This window comes from Papaver somniferum, unplaced genomic scaffold, assembly GCF_003573695.1.
Source record: "Papaver somniferum cultivar HN1 unplaced genomic scaffold, ASM357369v1 unplaced-scaffold_29, whole genome shotgun sequence".
NCBI classification, from domain to species: Eukaryota; Viridiplantae; Streptophyta; class Magnoliopsida; order Ranunculales; family Papaveraceae; genus Papaver; species Papaver somniferum.
The window spans coordinates 2,575,123-2,596,610 of record NW_020639929.1 but is presented as its reverse complement, the minus strand read 5'-3'; the positions used below and the strand labels follow the sequence as shown (position 1 = coordinate 2,596,610).

Sequence of the window (21,488 nt, the reverse complement as noted above, 5' to 3'; positions counted from 1 at the left end):
CTGGGTGAAAATGACATTTAGACTTTGATACTGTTTAAATGGACAAAAATGTAAAAATAGACAGGATGTAAACAGTTTCATCCTACCCATTTTCAAATACTTTTTCTTATTTTTAATTTACATCAGGATGCGTCCAGTTTCATCTTTACTATTTTTTAAGTTTAAGTCAGGATGAATCCAGTTTCATCCTTACTATTTTTTTTTAGTTTCCATTTCACCCATACTAATTTTTACTCGTTCATTTGAACCATATTTAATATATGGACAAATGATCAATTTTCCGATTGCTAAATCAGTAACTTTTCATTCAGTAATTGCGAAAGATGATTCCTTACCAATTGTCGTTGGTTTGTATATCTTTTTCTATAAAAAAATTTTACTTACGGATTTTTTTTTAATTTATCGAAGCTCTAATCCACTAGCTCTTAAAGCCATACACGGAAACGATTTCGGCACAAATAAATTTTCCAAGTCTAGAATCAATTTGGCCATACATAAAGAATTAGATTATCACTAAAATTAATTGTTTTATATATAATCAGCTTCTATATCATGTTCATTTGGAAACTATTCAACTAAAATTTGGATCCAGGAAATCCCATCTTTTATCAGTCATATTTTATTTCAAGATTAAGGGTGTACACGGTATGGTTCGGCTCGGTTCTTTCCCAGGCCGAGTACCTGTACCTCCCTAGGCTCGGTTCCAAAATTTTGGGCCGGTACTTGTACCTTGTACCTCGGTTCCGGTACCATTCGGTACTTTCTGTCAGAATTCAAAGACAGATTTTCCTGTCATTTTTCCAGACAAATTGAGTATCTGTTTTACCTGTTTTTCAATATATTAACCAATATCTCAATCAAATAACAAGTTAACAACTAACACGTAATAATAATACTAGAAAACCAAAGTTCCAAACAACCAAAGTCTTGAAAATCTGAAAAAAAGAAAAAGTAGCAGTAGCACACAAACACACACAATAGTCTTAATTCTTAACCACAGTGGTGGTGGCATTATCAAGTAGCAGTAGCAATGACAGAATGATTGGACAGTGGTGGCGAACTGGCAATGACAAATACAAAGTCTTGAATCTTGATCTTCTATTCCATTTCCATGGCAGCAGCACTTGTGGTGGCATTATTGTTGATGGGACCAAGTAACGCTGCAAAAACAAGTAATAGCAGTTAGTAACTATTAGTCTATGTATAATACTGCCAAACACAAGTAAATAGATAGTACTCTTTAAGTGTATTCTAAGCAAATGACTACATACATTTGAAGATTCAACTGACTACATGAATCAGAAATTAAACATGTATTCTAAGCATATTCTCTGAGCATAAAGAAAAGGGATGAGATTGTGTGTGGAGATTAAGCATAGGCCAGCAGGTATTTATAATTTTATATAGGCTTGGTTTTGGGATGACTTGTGATACTCTAATCGGATTCAGAATTCTAGTTGCAACAATAATAGGTTACTTGTTGTACTCTGAAACAGACTCAAGTTGTAGTAGAAAACAGAATTGCAAAATCAGCACCTCAAGCAGTATTTTAGTTAAACAAATTATACCCAGTTTAGTGGGATGATTAACCTTTGAATTACTTCATTTTGCTTAACAGTACAGTAATTAACTTTACATTTGACATATAACAAAAGAAAGAAGAAATATGTATTCTAATCATTGTATCCATGAATCAGAAATTAGATTCCATTATAGCTTATTTCTACAAATACTCCATCAACAAGCATATAGCAGACTGGAGACCCTAACTAACTCCTAGTCTAGACCCAAAAACTCCATCAACAGGAAACATACATAAACTCCATCATTTCTAGTATCTTTCAAACATAAATATCTCCACAAAGTTGATCATTAGAAATCCATCTAAAATTTACAGTACAATAAATAAACAGAGGAAGAAAGAAATTAAATGATACATATGACAGATCTAGATTGTATCTTACCTAATCAAATGATTAAGGAATCAGAAGATTCAGAACAAATAGATCGAGATTTCGGGTACCCAATTCACTCCTCAGTCTAAATTTAACTGAACACACACAAAAGGAAGATAATAATCAAAATCAAAATTAAAAAAAAAAATTAAAAACATCACAGATTCACAATCATAATCATAATCAAAGAAATTTCGGTTACTTGTTGTAGACTTCTTGTTAACTTATTGAATTAATCAAACAAACAGTGATGGATTTGGTGGTGTTTAACGTGTGTTCTTATGAACACAGTGATGGAGGAGGAGACTCAGGATAGGAGAGCGGCGAAGAAGAAGAAGGAAAAAGAAAATGATCCACTTATGTTTATAACCCTAACTTCATTCCTATATATACTAGATATCTACCACCGTTAGATTAGATATAAATCTAACAATCACAAATGATTGGTACAGTTGGTACAATTCGACTCGGGATATGGGTAGGGCCGAGTACCTGTACCTCACTAGACCCGGTTCCTATTTTTTGGACCGGTACCTGTATCCCCTTCCTCGATTAGGGAGAAAAACAGGTACGGTCCCACCGGTTCCGGGACGGTCCGTCTCGATTCCTGTGCACCCTTATTCAGGACTTTGTGGGTACCACATATCCACGACAAGTTGTAATTTAAAATTTTCACTAACAAAATTCATGCTTCAAAAAAATAAAAAGTCATGTTCATTTGGGACCATAAGCCGCTCAAACTGTTCACAAGTTAAAAAGAATGTTAGTGGCATCAAACTTGTTACAAAGCACAAAGTTCCTAGCTTCAATTTTTAGTACAAACAATAATTGAGTTGCAATGATAGATACCACCGTCAGAATAAAAATAGAACTCTATTATTGGGGCTTTGAAGTCAATGGTGTTTTTGGGGGGCTTTCCAGGGTCATGAAATAGTACATGAAGTTATCCCTTATCACATCATAATCCTAATGTCTATTATACCCTTACCTAAATTTCACTGTTCATAAAAAAAAAATCCTAAATCCTAACTCTATAATCTTCTCCTTCTTCTTCTCTATTCATTGATAAATCATAATGAAGATGATGATCATGATTTCATTATGATGAAGATCATAAAAAAAAACCTAAAAATCTATTATCTTCTCCCATCCTTATCTTTCTCATTTATAAATTATGAGAAAGATGATGAGCATAATTTCATCATGATGAGGATGATGATCATAAAGAAAACCCAAAACTACTTTCTTCTCATTCTCTTTCTCATTCAAAGATCATGATAAAGATGATGATCATCATAAAAAGAAAAAACTAAGAAAATCCACCATTTATTTTTGTTTTAAATGGTTATAAAAATCCAATTTGATGAATTTCGGGTAAAAAAAAAAGTTTTTGAAGATGTTTACGGCTGGGAGTTCTTAGATACCCAACCGTGAATCAAGATTACGGTTGGGATAGTTTATCGACCCAACCGAGAGTCCATATTTCGGCTTGGTTTTCCCAACCGAAAGATTTTTTATTTTTTTTTCAGAACGAGTTACGCTTGAGAAAACCCAGTCGTAAGTGTAGTTACGGCTAGGATAATTTTTCGACCCAACAGTAGAACGCAAAAACGGTTGGGAAATGATGGTGTTCCAAGCCGTATTTTTTATTTACGGCGTGGAAATAAAGAAGTTCTAGCCGAAATCATTTTTCTGATTTCTTTTTGTTTTTAGAACCAGTCAAGACTGGGTTTTCCCTACCGTAACTGCAGTTTCGGATGGGTTTTCCTAGTCATAACAACAGTTTTGGCTGGGTTTTCAAAGCCGTAACTGATTCTGGAAATCCAAAAAAATCAGAAAACTAATTTATGTTGGGATAACCAAGTCGAAACATTTACTTTCGGCTGGGAATCTAAGAACTCCCAGCCGTAAACACATTCATAAACTTCCTTTTTTGACCCGAAATTAATAGAATCATATTTTTTAACCGTTTAAAAGCAAAAATAAATGGTGAGTTTTCTTAGTTTTTTCTTTTTATTATGATCACCATCTTTATTATGATCTATGAATGAGAAGGAGAAATAGAAGATAATAATTTTGGGTTTTCTTTATGATCATCGCTTTCATCGTGATGAAATATGATCATCATCTTTATCACAATTTATGAATGAGAAAAGAAGGATGAGGAGAGGATAATAGGTTTAGTTTTTTTTTTAATGATCTTCATCATGATTTGTAAATGAGAGGAGAAGGAGAAGGAAAAGATTATAGATTTAGGATTCAAGATTTTTTTTTAATGAATAGTGAAATTTAGGTAAGAGTATTTTTAACTTTTTCATATACCTTGAGTCCTACTATCCATTTTTTGCATACACATAGCATTTTAGCCCCCAAACACCCCCTACAGCTCCAATAATAGAGTTCTAAAAAGAACTCCTTATTGCGAAATCGTGGAACTTATAAATGTACCCAAAATTCATGATTTTAGGGGTATTGAGGCATCCCTTATTTACTCACAAATCAAAAATGGATTGTCTCAAACCCCCTAACTATCGGGGGTTAGCCCAGTTAGTTAGGAGCCTGACTCTCAAGTAGGAGATCAGCGGATCGAGTCTTTGCTCAAAAGTTTGGAGATCTCATGATTTCCTCGTATAAAATCTAGTTTAAATCTAGTTTAGAGTTTAAGTTCCCAATGTATCAAAAAAAAAAATGTTTCAAACCCCTAGTCAAGAAAATAAGAGTAGTTTATCAAGTTGGAGGTGCAAATTGTTAACTCTGGCATGTTGAGTTGTACTTACATAAAATCTGTTTTTTGAAGCCCTTTTGATGTATCAACTGATTTTTTTTTTCCGAAAAAGAATTACCAAAGGGATAAATGCATTAGACGGATCTTTCTAGTGGGGCGATGGTGAAGACAAAAAAGCAGGTATGCGCATAGAATCTTGGAACTCAATGTGTGTAGCTAGAGGCTTAAAAGTATGGGGACATAGGCTGTGCGAAATTCAATGAAGAAATGATTGCAAGGTAGGATCCGATGGACTAATGAAAAAGAAGAGTGGTTCTAGACAGATTGTGTGAACATGAAGTGAGACAGTAAGTAAGGCAACTTCCAGGAAGTTTCCTATGTAAACAGGGAGAGAGAGCAGCAGAACCACAAATTTCCTGTGCTCAACAACTATGATCACAAGTTCTGCAGCAAAAGCAAAATTCCCATCTCATTATGTATTGTTTTCAATTTCTTCTTCTCCAACTAGTGTTTCTAATCATTCAACAACTAGTAGTATTATCTCTAAGGATTTGTTCTTGTTAACCCACAAATCATCATCATCTGTCTCAACAGAGGAAGAACAAGACCATGAACATCATCATCATCATATGATTTGGGTTCTCATCAGGATCATCAACAACAAATCAAAAATACTATAGTTGTATGAAATCAATGAAAAACGGCAGAAAATTTTCAGTTTTTTTGGTTGACTTGAGGATCTGGCATTTCTAGCTTACCGTGTGAAACTGCTTTATGGCAGGGTGAAGCTGGGGTTTCATTTCAGGCTATGAGGTGATTGGTAAAGTGAAAGTCAGGGGTTAGTTCTGGTTCTGGTTCTGGTTAGGTAGTAAGGAAAAATACGAAGAGAATATTAAAATTTTAGGCTTACTCTGGAAATAAGTTAGTCTAAGTTTGAGAGTTTGATTGTTTGAATCTTGAGATTAGAAAAAACAACATGGGGTATGTTGTTCATTGCTTATTGTTTTTTTTTTTTCATTTGCTAATTATTAATTGTTTAGAAAATATATGTTCATCAAACCAACAGAAGATAACCAAATGAATTTTAGATTGAAATTTCCGGCAATATGAAATTTGATGATTACTACTTTGATCTTCAGCAAAATGGAGTCACCAAATGAATATGTGGACTGAAGTTTGATGATTAGTACCTGTAATTACATTTTACTGCAATGAGAAAATATAACTAGTTCCGTAATTCAAGACTCGTCAAAGTTTTTACTCTGCTATGGGAGAAGTTAGATGAGACTACTACTTTTTTTATTGGTCCCTGACTTACCAATACCTCCGACGAGACAAAATTCCTGCTAGTTTTGAGTATCCATTCTCCATAAGAGAGCATCGACGCTAATATCCATAGTCCAACTCTGCACATTTATTTTTATTTTTTGATCGAGTTCTGTTCATTGGACATTGGTATTCCAGACTTTGTTTCACACAGGCTTCAGTTATAGTTATATTGGAGCAACATGCCGTTTAGCAGCATAAGTTGGTTTATCATGTTAACAAGTCATTATATTAGAGTAGTAAATATTCTAGTGAAATTAATGTTTTACAAGAAATTGTTCAAAATGTAAATATTCGGTCAAGCTTCTGAGAATAAGCATAGAAGAATAAACAACGAATCACAAGAACTTTAGACTTAGGATTCGTTATAATTATTTGCTTTTGCTGACCTGATAACCCATGTAGGATTATAACATAGAAATCTTAGGATTATAGTTTTGCTGAGCTGATAACCCACCAAAACTATAAAAATCTTGGAACCCAATGTGTGTAGCTAGAGGCTACAAAGTATGAGGACCTATGTGATTCAGAGGCTGTGCAAAATTCAATGAAGCAATGATAGCAAGGGTAGGATGGAGGATTAAATACTTCACAGGGTCCTTCACTTTGGTCCAGAAGGAAGACAACCAAGATGCCCCGAATTCAGATACATTACTCTCCCAATACTCCGTGTGCACTGCGAAGAAAAATCATTCCATCCAAATTTTCATTTCTTTACGTACAAAATGCCAGTGGTACTCATATCATTGTACTGCTCCTCGTACAGTTTTGCTACAGCTTATAATAATTAGTTTTTGTGTAGACATTCAAGTTGGAACCTAATTTCAGGTTTTGGGTTAGCCAAGGTAAAGTGGAAGCAATGTAGTCAATATCGGATACCGGTTTGTCTCGGCTGAGGACCGGTACACTGGTACAACATTGTATCGCGGATATCTCGGTTTCAAATATCGGGGAGATATCGGTTCTAAATTTATATCTATAATTTATATTGTTTCACACAAAATTATACAACATTAAAATGCATCAATTTTAGAAAAACAAACAAGTTCATTCAAAACATAAGAGTCGTCGTATGAAGTTTATATTGTAAAATTCAATTATGACATCTACTCGAGGAAAAAAGAATCACATTCGTTTGTATGCTTTGTGTTTCCTTCTCTCCTGTTTCAACTTCTTTTGAAAAGCTTTGTGTTTGGGTTTTGTTAAAATTTGGTTTTGAGAAATGGGTTCTGCTTGTAATTTTGATCAGACTATATTAGTTACTGGTGGAGCTGGATTTATTGGTACTCATATTGTTATTCAGCTTTTAAATGAAGTGTTTAATGTTCATATCATTGATAATCTTGATAATTCTGTGGAGGAACAAAAGAGTGCCTGCAAATCTGAAGCTTGTACTCAATCTATCGTAAACGGGGAGATCTCGGTTTCAAATATAGTTGAAACACAAAGCATACAAACGAATGTGATTCTTTTTTCCTCGAGTAGATGTCATAATTGAATTTTACAAAAATTTGAAGTATTTACAGTAAGAGAAGAATTGAAACCTGCACCAACATCTAATTTTAAACCCCATGGAGGAGATTTTTAAACCCCATATTCTTTCGATTCTTGTGTATCAATTGGTTTAATTTTCATGGACTCATGTAAAATGGGGATTAGTCAGTTGGTCATTTCTTTTTGAAGCACAGTTAGTCATGATTTGCTGCATGATATTTCTCTAGCCAATCATTTTTTCTTAACATCCATTGGTTCATTGTTCCATATGATGTCATGTGCTAATGATCCAAATCATTCTATGACCCAAAATCAAAATGATCATGGTATTGTTCTCTGTGCTGCCATCGCTACCTTTGATGGACCGGTGGTGAGTCAATCTAAACCTGTCTTCTCCTTTTCCCTGCATTTAGGGTCGCTAAATACTAAGTTATGTTCCAACACACTTGATTTATATTTGGCTTTTCTATTTGGTTCAATTTATAATGATGAACATCAAGATTCAATCTGTTTGATGTGTTTCATTTCATTTACTTATTATCCTTTCGTCTTTCAGTTGCATTCAAAGAAGCGAAATCGCATAAAGCAACAAAAATTGAATGATAGCGTCTTTATTCAATACAACAAGAAATTGGAACGTCGATACAAAGAAATCAGTCAATATAATGATGATCCGAAAGCTCATGATCCCATTTTTCTGGATGAGCGTGATGACAATGATGAATGGTTGGCTTTAGAGAATTTGGATGACTTGGTTGTACAAGGAGATAATGTTATTTTGGATGATTTGCAAGATATTGTTGGTGAAAAAGGTATGCCAGTTGTTGGTAAAAGTGCTTGTATCTCCCGACGCAAATCTACTTATCCAACTGACTCTGAATATAGTGGATATGATACCGATGACTTGATGTTGGACTCTAATTATGGACTACTTGGTGGAGATGATGGAGCTACGGAAGATTATGATATCTATGATGAATCGAATGATTTTGATTAAAATTGTAATGTCCATGTTTAATTATGTTTCCAGATTGTGAACTTTAAAGTTGTGAATTCTCCCATTTTTCCAATTTGAACTTCATACGACGACTCTTATGTTTTGAATGAACTTGTTTGTTTTTATAAAATTGATGCATTTTAATGTTGTATAATTTTGTGTGAAACAATATAAATTATAGATATAAATTTAGAACCGATATCTCCCCGATATTTGAAATCGAGATCTCCCCGATACAATGTTGTACCAGTGTACCGGTCCTCAGCCGAGACAAACCGGTATCCGATATTGACTACATTGATGTCAACACAGTTCTGAGAGCAAGTTGGAAAAATCCTTGCAGCCCCAAGCTACAGACAACATTCAACACAAGTCATAATGAGAATGAACACCTTACGTTGTCAATGCTCTCAGATATTTGCAGTTCCTTGCTAAAATTTTAGATGGAAATTTATGCACACCCCACACTCCATTCTAGAAGCTTGAGATACATCGATCTATTTAAGTGCACCATATATACGCTGAGAAAAATGGCGTACAACTGGTCGTGGTGCATAGATTGAGTACAAGCTTCAGATTTGCAGGCACTCTTTTGTTCCTCCACAGAATTATCAAGATTATCAATGATATGAACATTAAACACTTCATTTAAAAGCTGAATAACAATATGAGTACCAATAAATCCAGCTCCACCAGTAACTAATATAGTCTGATCAAAATTACAAGCAGAACCCATTTCTCAAAACCAAATTTTAACAAAACCCAAACACAAAGCTTTTCAAAAGAAGTTGAAACAGGAGAGAATTTTAAGAATTTGAGATGAGAAGAAGATATGAGAGAATGAATGAGAATAGAAGAAAATATATAGGAGAGTGGTTTGAGCAAATCAAGGAACACAATTGTGTTCTGTTGCTGTTAAATAACAACAAAAGTAGTGGTTGAAAAGAAATGGATTGTACGAATTAAATCCAACAATGAATTTACGAATTAAATCAATGGATTGTACTACAAAGTATGAGTTGAAATGAAACAGTAGCCTAGATTTAGACAAAATATTAAGAATATTTCATGAAACAGTTGCAGCAGTAGTCGTACCTTGATTTATTCTGCTCTTACGTTAATCATTGGAGAAGCTATACGCTGAATCTGTACAGTTGGTTTGATAGTTTCATACAGAAAGAACACACATAAATTGATTAGATCTAACAAGAATGGAACTATCAATTAAGATGGAGAAACTAATTTGTTAATGATGAAAACCAACCTTTTGTTAAGATAGAATCAATTAAGATGGAGAAGAAGAACCTGCAAACAAATTTACCTGAATTAAATCTCTTCCCTTTGCGTATCGATGGGATTTAGGGATTAAATTTCTTCCCTTCTCATAGAATTCCGAAAATGCCCTCATAAATTACTGTAAAAGCCAAATATCGCCGAATATCGCCGATAAATCGATGTACCATTTTTCCCGTATCAGACGATATTATCGGTAAAAAATCGTATCGCGATATTAGGATTTCCGTATCGCTCAGCGTCCGATACCGGTATTATCGCCGATATATCGGCCGTTACGGACGAAATTGACTACATTGAGTGGAAGTCATCTGGGGTTCTGGTTAGATACTGGTTTACTCGTTGAAGTTTGAGACTTTGATTTTTTGAATCTTGAGATTTGTTTCAAATTAGTAAAAACTATACGTTAAAAAACATGGGTATGTTGTTTATTGCTTGTAAGACTGTTAGAAATATCCAATATCCATTTAATAAGTTGTGTTTTCAATGGAATACCAACTTGATTTCAAGCTATCTTTGATCTTCAATCACTAGTTTTAGATTGAAATTACCGGCAATATGAGAAAGTCTGGAGTCACCAAAGGAACATGTGGACTGAAGTTTGATGACTACTACTCTAATTATTACATTTTAGAGTAAGCTTATAGATATTACATGAAAAATAAATAATAAACAAAAGTAAGAAAAAGATAAATCCACCCGAAAGTGTTGGACACGTATTTGGTTGCCTCGTTAAAAACCTTGAAAAGGAAAACTCATAGGGATAAAGTCATCCATAGGGATAAAACCTTAACGAAGGAAAAGAGCACAAGACGATAGGTCCTAAAGAAGACCCTAGAACTAAAATTGCTACAATAACACAAACATTTATAATTCTTCACTAAACTAGGAAGCATTTGTTCTCCGTCAGTACCCAATGAGTAGTCTTCTAATACTGGCAGCATGTATTGATTCACAAACAAGTTGTGAAGATTGAGAGCCTTAGCTCGCGATAAAACTATCAACATGGATTCCTGAGCCCTTTTACCACGAACAAGTCTGATAAAAGTGTCACGACGGCCTATACAGGAAAGAGATATCTTCTTTATGATTGAGGACGACAGTTTAGTCTGCCATAATCGAAGATTTGAATGGTGAAAGTTGCATCTTCGAGAAAATACAACCATATAGAACATAGCCAGTATTGATTTCAGCATCATGTTGATTCACAAGAGTCTACAATTTCCTATTCCAAGAAGAAACACAAAGGTAGGTTAAATTACACGTTAATATTACACAAACACGATACATGTTAAAAGGAAAAGCTAATAAATATGACTAGCACCAATAAGAAATTAACCTAATTAGAAACTAAAACTAAAGGTAGAAAGGTATACACAAGATGACGGCAAATTAAAGGGCTTAGTATACTGTCCAGTCTCAACTAATCCTGTTTACGAAATTGTATCTAACCTCAAGCAGAGAGAGGAAAGGGCAAATAACACAAAAAGCAAACTAGAGACAACTAATAACTTGGCCGTAAGAGAAGCTAAGATATTTAACAAATGCTATGTAATTGTAAAAGTTAGTAAACTTGAATGATGTGCATCATAGACAAAGTGGAATAAATTGAAAATTGAAAGAAAAAACAAAGAAAGTGAAAGAAAAAGGCCCTTGAATAGCCAAACCAACTTGTATGTCGAGGCACTTGAATCTAAACTTGGCGCAAAAAGAAAAGGTTAGAAGAAACTCAAGAAAACTAGAGCTCAGGAAACAAGAATCTAAAAGAGATATGTCAAGGGTATTTTGGATGGAATTACCTGGGGACTTGGTTAGATGTGTGGGGTTAGGGTTGGAAACTGAGGTGATGTTCTTCATTCTAACCATTATTTATCAAACACAACAGACTACCATATCATCAAGCCAAAAAAAACAATTTTGGGACGATCTAAAACTTAACAAGAGATCAAAAACAAACAAAGTAGGACATAAAAGGGAAAAAAAGAGAATCGATTCCCAAATACAGAGCCTACTCAAACTAGAGAGAAGAGATGAAAGGGATAACCAAATACTAGAGAAGAGATGAAAGGAATCACCAAGACAATATGAGCAGAGAAAGATATAACAACATTTAGTACACTACAACAAATACCTAAAGAAAAAGAAACTAAAACAATCAAAAATACCACTAAACGAAAAGACAAGGCTTAAATCAAAACACAATTAAATTACAAACTAATGGATAAGGAGACAGGGAACCCTAAGAAGAATCAGAAGAAGAAGACCTTTAGAGAATCAAAACAAGAGCAAAAATTTAAGAAGAATACTTTACATCAGAATCGAATCGCATATCTTAACAACAACAATAAGAGAAAAACGCACAAGATTACAGAAGGAAAGAAGAAGCGGGGCAAGAGATGAGCACCCAACCAACAAATTACTAACAACCAAGATCAGAGAGAAAGAAACATGAAGCAGATTAATAATTTTTCATTTTTCTTTTAGGACCAAAACCCCTTTTAAGAACCCCTATTTTACCTCTTTTAAGAACCCAATTTTAAGAGACTCAATTTTGTTTGTTATTTTTCTATGGTTTTTTCAAACCCAACTTAATTACAGACCCAATTTTCGCCGACCAGAAGCAGAAGGAAAAGGAACAAGGAGAAGAAGAAGAAAAGAAAATAGATCGGCAGAGAATACCATCACCCAGCTTAAAAAGAAACAACAAATAAACAAGAAAAAGGATACAGAGAAAGGAGGCCGCCATAAAAAGAGAAGGAAGACTAAAAACATGTTGAAATCCAGATAAACAAGAAGATACAAATTGAAAAAGAACACAGACTAGCAAGAGACTAATTATGTCATCAAAACAATGGTATTTCACATCAGTTCTCACAGATCCATAATCCTTACCCCTTGATCTAACTTTCCCCCCAAGCTATCCTAAGATTTACTCTCTAATAAGGTGAGCCGCCATTGGAGAAGGTTATTTTTCTAACCTCCATTGTAGTCCATCTTAATGTAAAAAATTAGAAATTTTTTACATTTCTTAATGTAGCGTAAATATTGTACGTATCATAACCTTATAATAAGTGACAAAGTTGCGATTAGGAAGGCACATACAATGTGATTAGGAAAAAGGATCTAATTAGGAAAAAAAAATTCAAGATGTACATAATGGATTGGCCACTTAAGTTTGTATATACATCGGAGATAACGGTGAAGATGTATAACAAAAATAATAATACTACCTCCATTTCTAGAAAAATGTTATTTTTTAGGCCAAATTGAAAAAGTGAAAGTAATACTTTCCAGAAACGGAGGAAGAATAAGAGAATGAATAAGAAGAAAAATGGTTTCACAAACAAATCAACAGTGTGGTAGTTAGTTAGTCCGTCCTACGCTAATTAATTTTAATCTTTACCATTTATCATGTGTTGTTAGATTCTTGAAGATTTTAATTCAATATTTTTACAAGAAAAAGAGGAGGAGAGAGATGAAAGAGGAGGAGATGAGAGAAGAAGGAGGAGACAGAGAGATTGAGAACCGGCAGTGCTATTCACCGTCCTTTTCTCCTCCCTACTCTCCTCCCTGTCTGATGTGGCGGGTGAGCTGTAAACAAAAGTCTAAAACACGTCGTCCTTCCAATTGGGGACGAACCATAAGAAAGTATTCATCAATTTTAATCTTTACGTTCTGTACTTGATTGGGGAAGAACCATAGGATGCAGTAGACTGTAGAGAGAGAGGAAGAAAGATGGAGATTGAAGACGTCAGTGAAAAAATGACGTGGTTTCAAACACTTTGTACAGCTCATCCCACATCAGACAGGGAAGAGAGTAGGGAGTCGAAGGGGGAGCCGAATATTATTTCCGAACATTTTTTTCTTTTTTTTCTTCTTATTTTATGGTATGTTGACAATGGAACACTTGGACTTGGATATGCTAGCCTATACTACACACGTGTCACCATTTAGAAAAAAAAAAAGGAAACTATACTGTTATCGTAATTGCCGAGTATTTGCCGTATATGCTGTATGGTTTTGTGTTTGCTTCGCAGTGTGCACTTCTATGTTACGTAGTTCATGGATGCATCTTGCAGGCCTTTTATTGAGTACAAGCTTCAGATTTGCAGGCACTCTTTTGTTCCTCCACAGAATTATCAAGATTATCAATGATATGAACATTAAACACTTCATTTAAAAGCTGAATAACAATATGAGTACCAATAAATCCAGCTCCACCAGTAACTAATATAGTCTGATCAAAATTACAAGCAGAACCCATTTCTCAAAACCAAATTTTAACAAAACCCAAACACAAAGCTTTTCAAAAGAAGTTGAAACAGGAGAGAATTTTAAGAATTTGAGATGAGAAGAAGATATGAGAGAATGAATGAGAATAGAAGAAAATATATAGGAGAGTGGTTTGAGCAAATCAAGGAACACAATTGTGTTCTGTTGCTGTTAAATAACAACAAAAGTAGTGGTTGAAAAGAAATGGATTGTACGAATTAAATCCAACAATGAATTTACGAATTAAATCAATGGATTGTACTACAAAGTATGAGTTGAAATGAAACAGTAGCCTAGATTTAGACAAAATATTAAGAATATTTCATGAAACAGTTGCAGCAGTAGTCGTACCTTGATTTATTCTGCTCTTACGTTAATCATTGGAGAAGCTATACGCTGAATCTGTACAGTTGGTTTGATAGTTTCATACAGAAAGAACACACATAAATTGATTAGATCTAACAAGAATGGAACTATCAATTAAGATGGAGAAACTAATTTGTTAATGATGAAAACCAACCTTTTGTTAAGATAGAATCAATTAAGATGGAGAAGAAGAACCTGCAAACAAATTTACCTGAATTAAATCTCTTCCCTTTGCGTATCGATGGGATTTAGGGATTAAATTTCTTCCCTTCTCATAGAATTCCGAAAATGCCCTCATAAATTACTGTAAAAGCCAAATATCGCCGAATATCGCCGATAAATCGATGTACCATTTTTCCCGTATCAGACGATATTATCGGTAAAAAATCGTATCGCGATATTAGGATTTCCGTATCGCTCAGCGTCCGATACCGGTATTATCGCCGATATATCGGCCGTTACGGACGAAATTGACTACATTGAGTGGAAGTCATCTGGGGTTCTGGTTAGATACTGGTTTACTCGTTGAAGTTTGAGACTTTGATTTTTTGAATCTTGAGATTTGTTTCAAATTAGTAAAAACTATACGTTAAAAAACATGGGTATGTTGTTTATTGCTTGTAAGACTGTTAGAAATATCCAATATCCATTTAATAAGTTGTGTTTTCAATGGAATACCAACTTGATTTCAAGCTATCTTTGATCTTCAATCACTAGTTTTAGATTGAAATTACCGGCAATATGAGAAAGTCTGGAGTCACCAAAGGAACATGTGGACTGAAGTTTGATGACTACTACTCTAATTATTACATTTTAGAGTAAGCTTATAGATATTACATGAAAAATAAATAATAAACAAAAGTAAGAAAAAGATAAATCCACCCGAAAGTGTTGGACACGTATTTGGTTGCCTCGTTAAAAACCTTGAAAAGGAAAACTCATAGGGATAAAGTCATCCATAGGGATAAAACCTTAACGAAGGAAAAGAGCACAAGACGATAGGTCCTAAAGAAGACCCTAGAACTAAAATTGCTACAATAACACAAACATTTATAATTCTTCACTAAACTAGGAAGCATTTGTTCTCCGTCAGTACCCAATGAGTAGTCTTCTAATACTGGCAGCATGTATTGATTCACAAACAAGTTGTGAAGATTGAGAGCCTTAGCTCGCGATAAAACTATCAACATGGATTCCTGAGCCCTTTTACCACGAACAAGTCTGATAAAAGTGTCACGACGGCCTATACAGGAAAGAGATATCTTCTTTATGATTGAGGACGACAGTTTAGTCTGCCATAATCGAAGATTTGAATGGTGAAAGTTGCATCTTCGAGAAAATACAACCATATAGAACATAGCCAGTATTGATTTCAGCATCATGTTGATTCACAAGAGTCTACAATTTCCTATTCCAAGAAGAAACACAAAGGTAGGTTAAATTACACGTTAATATTACACAAACACGATACATGTTAAAAGGAAAAGCTAATAAATATGACTAGCACCAATAAGAAATTAACCTAATTAGAAACTAAAACTAAAGGTAGAAAGGTATACACAAGATGACGGCAAATTAAAGGGCTTAGTATACTGTCCAGTCTCAACTAATCCTGTTTACGAAATTGTATCTAACCTCAAGCAGAGAGAGGAAAGGGCAAATAACACAAAAAGCAAACTAGAGACAACTAATAACTTGGCCGTAAGAGAAGCTAAGATATTTAACAAATGCTATGTAATTGTAAAAGTTAGTAAACTTGAATGATGTGCATCATAGACAAAGTGGAATAAATTGAAAATTGAAAGAAAAAACAAAGAAAGTGAAAGAAAAAGGCCCTTGAATAGCCAAACCAACTTGTATGTCGAGGCACTTGAATCTAAACTTGGCGCAAAAAGAAAAGGTTAGAAGAAACTCAAGAAAACTAGAGCTCAGGAAACAAGAATCTAAAAGAGATATGTCAAGGGTATTTTGGATGGAATTACCTGGGGACTTGGTTAGATGTGTGGGGTTAGGGTTGGAAACTGAGGTGATGTTCTTCATTCTAACCATTATTTATCAAACACAACAGACTACCATATCATCAAGCCAAAAAAAACAATTTTGGGACGATCTAAAACTTAACAAGAGATCAAAAACAAACAAAGTAGGACATAAAAGGGAAAAAAAGAGAATCGATTCCCAAATACAGAGCCTACTCAAACTAGAGAGAAGAGATGAAAGGGATAACCAAATACTAGAGAAGAGATGAAAGGAATCACCAAGACAATATGAGCAGAGAAAGATATAACAACATTTAGTACACTACAACAAATACCTAAAGAAAAAGAAACTAAAACAATCAAAAATACCACTAAACGAAAAGACAAGGCTTAAATCAAAACACAATTAAATTACAAACTAATGGATAAGGAGACAGGGAACCCTAAGAAGAATCAGAAGAAGAAGACCTTTAGAGAATCAAAACAAGAGCAAAAATTTAAGAAGAATACTTTACATCAGAATCGAATCGCATATCTTAACAACAACAATAAGAGAAAAACGCACAAGATTACAGAAGGAAAGAAGAAGCGGGGCAAGAGATGAGCACCCAACCAACAAATTACTAACAACCAAGATCAGAGAGAAAGAAACATGAAGCAGATTAATAATTTTTCATTTTTCTTTTAGGACCAAAACCCCTTTTAAGAACCCCTATTTTACCTCTTTTAAGAACCCAATTTTAAGAGACTCAATTTTGTTTGTTATTTTTCTATGGTTTTTTCAAACCCAACTTAATTACAGACCCAATTTTCGCCGACCAGAAGCAGAAGGAAAAGGAACAAGGAGAAGAAGAAGAAAAGAAAATAGATCGGCAGAGAATACCATCACCCAGCTTAAAAAGAAACAACAAATAAACAAGAAAAAGGATACAGAGAAAGGAGGCCGCCATAAAAAGAGAAGGAAGACTAAAAACATGTTGAAATCCAGATAAACAAGAAGATACAAATTGAAAAAGAACACAGACTAGCAAGAGACTAATTATGTCATCAAAACAATGGTATTTCACATCAGTTCTCACAGATCCATAATCCTTACCCCTTGATCTAACTTTCCCCCCAAGCTATCCTAAGATTTACTCTCTAATAAGGTGAGCCGCCATTGGAGAAGGTTATTTTTCTAACCTCCATTGTAGTCCATCTTAATGTAAAAAATTAGAAATTTTTTACATTTCTTAATGTAGCGTAAATATTGTACGTATCATAACCTTATAATAAGTGACAAAGTTGCGATTAGGAAGGCACATACAATGTGATTAGGAAAAAGGATCTAATTAGGAAAAAAAAATTCAAGATGTACATAATGGATTGGCCACTTAAGTTTGTATATACATCGGAGATAACGGTGAAGATGTATAACAAAAATAATAATACTACCTCCATTTCTAGAAAAATGTTATTTTTTAGGCCAAATTGAAAAAGTGAAAGTAATACTTTCCAGAAACGGAGGAAGAATAAGAGAATGAATAAGAAGAAAAATGGTTTCACAAACAAATCAACAGTGTGGTAGTTAGTTAGTCCGTCCTACGCTAATTAATTTTAATCTTTACCATTTATCATGTGTTGTTAGATTCTTGAAGATTTTAATTCAATATTTTTACAAGAAAAAGAGGAGGAGAGAGATGAAAGAGGAGGAGATGAGAGAAGAAGGAGGAGACAGAGAGATTGAGAACCGGCAGTGCTATTCACCGTCCTTTTCTCCTCCCTGTCTGATGTGGCGGGTGAGCTGTAAACAAAAGTCTAAAACACGTCGTCCTTCCAATTGGGGACGAACCATAAGAAAGTATTCATCAATTTTAATCTTTACGTTCTGTACTTGATTGGGGAAGAACCATAGGATGCAGTAGACTGTAGAGAGAGAGGAAGAAAGATGGAGATTGAAGACGTCAGTGAAAAAATGACGTGGTTTCAAACACTTTGTACAGCTCATCCCACATCAGACAGGGAAGAGAGTAGGGAGTCGAAGGGGGAGCCGAATATTATTTCCGAACATTTTTTTCTTTTTTTTCTTCTTATTTTATGGTATGTTGACAATGGAACACTTGGACTTGGATATGCTAGCCTATACTACACACGTGTCACCATTTAGAAAAAAAAAAAGGAAACTATACTGTTATCGTAATTGCCGAGTATTTGCCGTATATGCTGTATGGTTTTGTGTTTGCTTCGCAGTGTGCACTTCTATGTTACGTAGTTCATGGATGCATCTTGCAGGCCTTTTATTGAGTACAAGCTTCAGATTTGCAGGCACTCTTTTGTTCCTCCACAGAATTATCAAGATTATCAATGATATGAACATTAAACACTTCATTTAAAAGCTGAATAACAATATGAGTACCAATAAATCCAGCTCCACCAGTAACTAATATAGTCTGATCAAAATTACAAGCAGAACCCATTTCTCAAAACCAAATTTTAACAAAACCCAAACACAAAGCTTTTCAAAAGAAGTTGAAACAGGAGAGAATTTTAAGAATTTGAGATGAGAAGAAGATATGAGAGAATGAATGAGAATAGAAGAAAATATATAGGAGAGTGGTTTGAGCAAATCAAGGAACACAATTGTGTTCTGTTGCTGTTAAATAACAACAAAAGTAGTGGTTGAAAAGAAATGGATTGTACGAATTAAATCCAACAATGAATTTACGAATTAAATCAATGGATTGTACTACAAAGTATGAGTTGAAATGAAACAGTAGCCTAGATTTAGACAAAATATTAAGAATATTTCATGAAACAGTTGCAGCAGTAGTCGTACCTTGATTTATTCTGCTCTTACGTTAATCATTGGAGAAGCTATACGCTGAATCTGTACAGTTGGTTTGATAGTTTCATACAGAAAGAACACACATAAATTGATTAGATCTAACAAGAATGGAACTATCAATTAAGATGGAGAAACTAATTTGTTAATGATGAAAACCAACCTTTTGTTAAGATAGAATCAATTAAGATGGAGAAGAAGAACCTGCAAACAAATTTACCTGAATTAAATCTCTTCCCTTTGCGTATCGATGGGATTTAGGGATTAAATTTCTTCCCTTCTCATAGAATTCCGAAAATGCCCTCATAAATTACTGTAAAAGCCAAATATCGCCGAATATCGCCGATAAATCGATGTACCATTTTTCCCGTATCAGACGATATTATCGGTAAAAAATCGTATCGCGATATTAGGATTTCCGTATCGCTCAGCGTCCGATACCGGTATTATCGCCGATATATCGGCCGTTACGGACGAAATTGACTACATTGAGTGGAAGTCATCTGGGGTTCTGGTTAGATACTGGTTTACTCGTTGAAGTTTGAGACTTTGATTTTTTGAATCTTGAGATTTGTTTCAAATTAGTAAAAACTATACGTTAAAAAACATGGGTATGTTGTTTATTGCTTGTAAGACTGTTAGAAATATCCAATATCCATTTAATAAGTTGTGTTTTCAATGGAATACCAACTTGATTTCAAGCTATCTTTGATCTTCAATCACTAGTTTTAGATTGAAATTACCGGCAATATGAGAAAGTCTGGAGTCACCAAAGGAACATGTGGACTGAAGTTTGATGACTACTACTCTAATTATTACATTTTAGAGTAAGCTTATAGATATTACATGAAAAATAAATAATAAACAAAAGTAAGAAAAAGATAAATCCACCCGAAAGTGTTGGACACGTATTTGGTTGCCTCGTTAAAAACCTTGAAAAGGAAAACTCATAGGGATAAAGTCATCCATAGGGATAAAACCTTAACGAAGGAAAAGAGCACAAGACGATAGGTCCTAAAGAAGACCCTAGAACTAAAATTGCTACAATAACACAAACATTTATAATTCTTCACTAAACTAGGAAGCATTTGTTCTCCGTCAGTACCCAATGAGTAGTCTTCTAATACTGGCAGCATGTATTGATTCACAAACAAGTTGTGAAGATTGAGAGCCTTAGCTCGCGATAAAACTATCAACATGGATTCCTGAGCCCTTTTACCACGAACAAGTCTGATAAAAGTGTCACGACGGCCTATACAGGAAAGAGATATCTTCTTTATGATTGAGGACGACAGTTTAGTCTGCCATAATCGAAGATTTGAATGGTGAAAGTTGCATCTTCGAGAAAATACAACCATATAGAACATAGCCAGTATTGATTTCAGCATCATGTTGATTCACAAGAGTCTACAATTTCCTATTCCAAGAAGAAACACAAAGGTAGGTTAAATTACACGTTAATATTACACAAACACGATACATGTTAAAAGGAAAAGCTAATAAATATGACTAGCACCAATAAGAAATTAACCTAATTAGAAACTAAAACTAAAGGTAGAAAGGTATACACAAGATGACGGCAAATTAAAGGGCTTAGTATACTGTCCAGTCTCAACTAATCCTGTTTACGAAATTGTATCTAACCTCAAGCAGAGAGAGGAAAGGGCAAATAACACAAAAAGCAAACTAGAGACAACTAATAACTTGGCCGTAAGAGAAGCTAAGATATTTAACAAATGCTATGTAATTGTAAAAGTTAGTAAACTTGAATGATGTGCATCATAGACAAAGTGGAATAAATTGAAAATTGAAAGAAAAAACAAAGAAAGTGAAAGAAAAAGGCCCTTGAATAGCCAAACCAACTTGTATGTCGAGGCACTTGAATCTAAACTTGGCGCAAAAAGAAAAGGTTAGAAGAAACTCAAGAAAACTAGAGCTCAGGAAACAAGAATCTAAAAGAGATATGTCAAGGGTATTTTGGATGGAATTACCTGGGGACTTGGTTAGATGTGTGGGGTTAGGGTTGGAAACTGAGGTGATGTTCTTCATTCTAACCATTATTTATCAAACACAACAGACTACCATATCATCAAGCCAAAAAAAACAATTTTGGGACGATCTAAAACTTAACAAGAGATCAAAAACAAACAAAGTAGGACATAAAAGGGAAAAAAAGAGAATCGATTCCCAAATACAGAGCCTACTCAAACTAGAGAGAAGAGATGAAAGGGATAACCAAATACTAGAGAAGAGATGAAAG

General features: G+C 34.3%; 2 long non-coding RNA genes across 2 annotated transcripts; both read right to left on the bottom strand.

Annotated features, from left to right (window-relative positions):
• Positions 1–877: 877 nt before the first annotated feature.
• Positions 878–2,304, bottom strand: LOC113341403. The gene is made up of 3 exons (XR_003355921.1): positions 2,158–2,304; positions 1,965–2,050; positions 878–1,160 (listed from the first exon to the last, which is right to left on the bottom strand). It is a non-coding gene; the product is annotated as an uncharacterized LOC113341403 (long non-coding RNA).
• Positions 2,305–8,943: 6,639 nt separating this feature from the next.
• LOC113341388 lies at positions 8,944–9,829 on the bottom strand. Its single transcript, XR_003355911.1, has 3 exons — positions 9,762–9,829; positions 9,593–9,643; positions 8,944–9,086 (listed from the first exon to the last, which is right to left on the bottom strand). It is a non-coding gene; the product is annotated as an uncharacterized LOC113341388 (long non-coding RNA).
• Positions 9,830–21,488: the final 11,659 nt, after the last annotated feature.